The 5623-nt window shown below is 38.6% G+C and overlaps 1 pseudogene; it reads left to right on the plus strand.

Annotated features, from left to right (window-relative positions):
• The first annotated feature begins 550 nt into the window (after positions 1-550).
• LOC138922867 (olfactory receptor 1571-like) lies at positions 551-5071 on the plus strand (annotated as a pseudogene).
• Positions 5072-5623: the final 552 nt, after the last annotated feature.

The following is a 5623-nucleotide window of genomic DNA, read 5'->3' on the forward strand; positions in this document are numbered from 1 at the left end:
GGGGAAGAGTGGGTATAGCACTTGAGGTGCTGAGGGTGCACAAGGGCCAGGTGCAAGGTTCCTTGGGTGAGGTTTTCTGAATGGCTTGTGGGTGGGCTTCTTGCTGGAGTTCTGAAAACAGTTAGCAGGAACTGCATCTCATTAATGTCCTTTGATATTTTTGTCCTCCTCTTTCCTGCTCTCCTGCTTCCCTCATATATGAAGGTCATGTGGTAGTACTCTGGGTAGTGCTGGAGAGAAATGGGCTTCTCTATCAGCATTCCTGCACATCTTGGGTAACTGAACACTTACTCACTATTGTCTCTTTCCCCTGTGGGAGAAGTACTACCAGGTAGTTTAGCCCTGTGCTGTGTCACCTTGAGAGAGGACCATTCCTGGAAAAGTTTATCTTACCCTGTACAGTGCATCCAAACTTGTATTTTTTCCCAATAGAGTCCTGGAATCTCTCTTTGGGAAGTCTAGACTTCTGCAAAGGCTCTTAACATCCGAAGGTGTCTGCCTAAGCCAGTATTCTCCAGATTTTTCCTGCCATGGCCTAAAGAGAATAGGGATGGTTGGCTGGCTTCTGCTGGTTCTGCAGTCCATATCAAAGTCTGTCTATTACCTGATGCACAAGTCAGCAAGACTACCCCTGGATACTTGGCATATGGTGCTAGATCCCACAACTCCCACAGAGGTACCTTTGTTCATGGATGGATGCCAATTTTTAATTCTTAAAAGAAGGAACAAAAAGGAAGTATGTCTTATGCCACTGTGACACTGACATCATTCTAGTTAAATCCTAGTACAATTAAAGCATCATGTAAATACTGTGTATTTGCATTTCTGTACTAACAAACAATTCTCAATATCACAGTGGTAATAAGTTATTTGTGTTAAGAAACAACTCTCAATATGACATTATCACAGTAAGAATGCATTTTCCTTGCTTACATTACATGTGAGCTTCAGGGTGTCTGTGGCTGTGACCCAGCTGTGCTTTTCTCCAACTGTGTCTTCATTTGGAGACCTGGGCTGTGGGAACAGCTGCTATGGCAGATGTGGCTGTTCTTATGACAGACAGAAAGAGGAAGAGAAGTGGTGGAATCTCACAATGATGCTTTTAGCTTTTTCATAGACACTTATCATGTCATATCCACTCACATTCTGTGAACCAAAGCATGTTATGTGTCCAAGCTCAATGACAGCCATGGCTGGAACATACACTCCTACCCCTTGAGACACCATGAAGACCTAGAGCCAAGAATGGGGATGTAAAGTTCTCCTAAAAGAATGGGGGAGTGAATAAATAATTGTGAAAAATTGAACAATCTATAGTGTGGAGAAAGCCATAGAAGCATTTCATACTTCTGTTGAAATTAAACATTTGTATAATGTGTGTTACAGATTTGCAACAAGGAGGACAACAAGAGTTGGAAGAATAAATTGATTCACCAAAAAAATAACAGTTTTACAGATATTCTCGAGCGGAACATAGGAACATATCTTTTGTCTAATAGCTCTTACTGTGACTATTTGGATCCAGTGTGAGCGGTTCAGAGGGTATGTCCATAGGCACAGAATCATGACCTCTCCAGCACTCTGCTCCCTGCTGAGGGCCCTTGGAGGATGTTCCCCCTCAAGATCTAGACTCTCTGTGTCCCAGGAGCAGGGAAATACTGGACTCACCGCCTGCACCTAGAGACATTTCTGGTGTCATAATGAGCTTAGTAAATATGGGACTGGGACACAGTCACAATAGCTGTTGTGGATTGAGCATTAGCTTTGTGCTGGGTAATCTCCTATGAGGTCTAGATTATTTCTAACTTCTCACATCAAATTTATAAGGTTAGGCAGAATTTCCTGAGTTTATAGATAAGGAACTGAAAGGCTAAAAGTTGCATTTTCTCTCATGAGGGGAAATACTCAAGAGGGATGTATAAACCTGTGTATGCAGAAGTTGAAAAACTGAGTCCAACATTTGACCACCCAAGGTCAGACCTGAGGGGAGCAGGAAAACTCTTGGTGGAGAAGGGCTCAAAATACCTATACCTGACTCTAACGCTAGACCACAGCCTTGCTACTCAAAGAGTCATCCACAGACCAAGTCCTGCTGCATCAACATCAAACGGGAGCTAGATACAAATGCAGATTCTCCAGGCCCATATTAGGCCTGCTGAATCAGAATCTGCATTTGGAGAAGATGCCCAAATGATTCATATCCACAGTGAAATTGAAGAAGTACTTATCTAGAATAGTGTTTCTCAACTTTCTCACTATTGACATTTATGGTGGATAATTCTTTGTGACAGAGGCTGTCCTGTGCATGGTGGGATGTTGTGTAACATTCCTGACCTCAGCTGACTTAAGTGCCAGTTGCAGCTGCTTAGATGCAACAACCAAAATATTCTCCAAATACTTCCAGGTACCCCTGGAGGCAAATTGTCTCCTAGTGAGAATAGCTAGGCAAGAGCATTAGGACTGGAAACATCTTGATGGAGTTCCAATCAAAGCCCATCCCTTACTCAGTTCGTAACTTTGAGCAGATAATTTAACCCTCTGAGCTCCATTTCCACAAATTTAGAATGAGGTTCATAATAGCACTGTCCTCAGAGAATGAACTTTTATAAAAATTAAATGAGAATACGTATAAGGTACTAATTTCAGCGCAAAATGCATAAAAAGATCTAAGTGCATGTATTTTAAATTAAAGATTGTCTTTATTGTGCTAAAATACACATAACATAAAATTTACTATCTTAACCATTTTCAAGTGTATAGTTCAGTGGTATTAAATAAATTTGAATTATTATGCAGATAACACCACTACCCATCCCCATAACTCTTTTCATCTTGTGAAACTGAAACTCAGTACCTAAATATTTTTTAATTAACAAAATGTTATACAAAGAAGACTAAATGATGTTCTTAATTTAAATGACAAGCATTAAACTCTTAACTGTTTTGGCCCAAGGCAGTAGTACTCATAGTACTATGTCATAGGAACACAGTTCACCACCTTGTTGAAGAGTAGAATAGCAATTTTCTGGAGATGATCAGGTCACTGTTCTTTCATCAATGTTTTATATTTTTCAATGTACTAGTCTTTCACCCTCTTGCTGAAGTTAAGTATTTTATTCTTTTGGATGCCATTGTAAATAGAACTGTCTTTGTAATTTTCTTTTCACATTTTTCATTGTTTGCATATAGAAATGCAACTGATTTTTGTATGTTACTTTTCTGTCCTGTTACTTTGCTTAATTCATTTATTAGTTCTCTTAGTTTTGTGTGTAATGTGTAGGATTTTCTACATATAAGAACATATCATCTACTTAGAGACATAAATGTATTTCTTTCTTTCCAATTTGATGCTTTTGCTTATTTTTTTTAAATTGCTCTGGCTAGAACTTCTAGTGTTATATTGAGTAGAAGTTACAAAAGTGGTCATCCTTGTCTTGTTGCTGATCTAATGGAAAAACCATTCAGTGTTTCACCATTGAATACAGTTGGATCTCCATATCCATGTGTTCTGAATTCATGGATTCAACAAGCCAAGACTTAAAAGGTCTAAAACAGTTGCGTCTGTACTGAACACGTACAGAGTTTTTTTTTTTCTGGTTTGTTATTCCCTAAGCAAAACAGTATAGCAACTACTTACACAGTATTTAAATTGTATTAGATATTCTAAGTAATCTAGAAATTATTTAAAGTATACAAGAGGATTACACAGGTTATATGCAAATACTACGCTGTTTCATATATGAGACCTCAGTATCCATGCATTTTGGTGTTCACAGGTGTCTTGGAACAAATTTCTCATGAATATAAAGGGTCAACAATATTCTCTGTGAATTTTTCATAAATGGCTTTTAGTATATTGATATAGTTTCCTTCTATTCCTAGTTTTTCAGTGTTTTTATCATGTACCATACACAAATATAAAAATTAATTTCCGGAATGTGGAATGTAAACGATAGCATATCTGCCAAGTACATAGAACCAGGGAATAATACACAAATTTTAGAATTTCTTCTTGTGGGATTTTCAGAGGAAAAGGAATTGCGAACTTTCCTCTTTGGGCTGTTCTTGTTCATGTACATTGTCACCATACTTGTGAACCTGCTAATCATCCTGGCCGTTAGCTCTGGCTCCAACCTCCACACTCTACATGTACTTCTTCCTCTCCAACTTATTTTTTATTTCTGCTTTTTCTCCCCAAATCCCCCCATTATATAGTTGTATATTTTAGTTGTGGGTCCTTCTAGTTGTGGTACATGGGACATTGCTTCAACGTGGCCTGATGAGCAGTGCCATGTCTGGGTCCAGGATCCAAACCAGCGAAACCCTGGGCCGCCGTACCAGAGCAGGCAAACTTATCCACTCAGCCACGGAGCCAGTTCCCCCAACTTTTCTATTGTAGATGTGTGTTTCACCTTCTTCATTGTCCCGAAGATGGCGATGAATATACAGACACAGAGAAAAGTCATAACTTATGAGAATTGCATCATGCAGATTTATTTTCATGCTTTTTATAGTGTGGGACAACTTTCTACTCACTGTGACAGCCTATGACCAGTTTGTGACTATCACTCCCTGCACTATGTAGTCATCATGAACCCGCAACTCCGGTTCTGGTAATTTGGATTATCAGTGTTCTCTTTTCCATGTTACACAGCTTAATGATGTTGCAGATCTCCTTCTACAGAGACTTGAAAATCTCCACTTTTTTTGTGAAGCTAATCAGGTGGTACAACCTGGTGATGTATTTTTCAGCTGTCCTTCTGGGTGGTAGTTCCCTGGCTGGTCTCCTTTACACATCTTTTGGGACAGTTTTCTCTATATGTGGAATATCATCACATCAGGGGAAGTATAAAGCATTTTCCACCCATGCATCTCAGCTCTCAATTGTCTCATTTTGTTGTGTGAGCCTAGGAGTGTACCTTAGCTCTGTTGCCACCCACAGCTCACACTCAAGTGCAATGGCCTCAGTGATGCACACTGTTATCACACCCATCTGAGCCTTTTCATCTACAGTCTGAGGAATAAAGACATAAAGGGAGCTTTAAATGTGTTATTCAAAGAGAAGCCATAAAATGGCCATTTTTCAACAAAGGCCTGTGATTGTAGGACTCAATTGCTCACAGCTAGAAATTGTATTCTTTAATCAGATCATAGAGGAAGAACTTAATCCTTCTACTTATATGCTAGAATTTCAATCTTTAAAATTTTAACTGCTTTATTGGATTTGAATAACTCCCTTTGTTTTTCTGCTTTTTCTGGTAATCAACAATTTTTCCTTTTGTTATTTTCCTAACTTCCCAAAGTTATTCTCAACCTTGGGTCAGAAACAATCTGGAGATTCCCATTTGCTTCTTGTAGTGATGAGTTGTACTAGTTTTATGGAATAAACCACATTTCACTACTCAGGCTATTTATTCAATTTTATTGTAGAAGAATTTCTTAGATCATAGATGTTTTTACTTTTGTGTTCATCATTTCTTTGTATATCGCTACTTGTTCTTCCTGATAATGGAGACTTTAACATATTAGTTTGTTTTGTAGGGATCACAGAGGTTTATTATTCTCATTAGCATCCTGATCTCTTATCAGCTTAGCATCCACAGTATCCCTGGCATAAAATAGG

The sequence above is a fragment of the Equus caballus genome, unplaced genomic scaffold (assembly GCF_041296265.1).
Source record: "Equus caballus isolate H_3958 breed thoroughbred unplaced genomic scaffold, TB-T2T haplotype1-0000016, whole genome shotgun sequence".
NCBI lineage: Eukaryota > Metazoa > Chordata > Mammalia > Perissodactyla > Equidae > Equus > Equus caballus.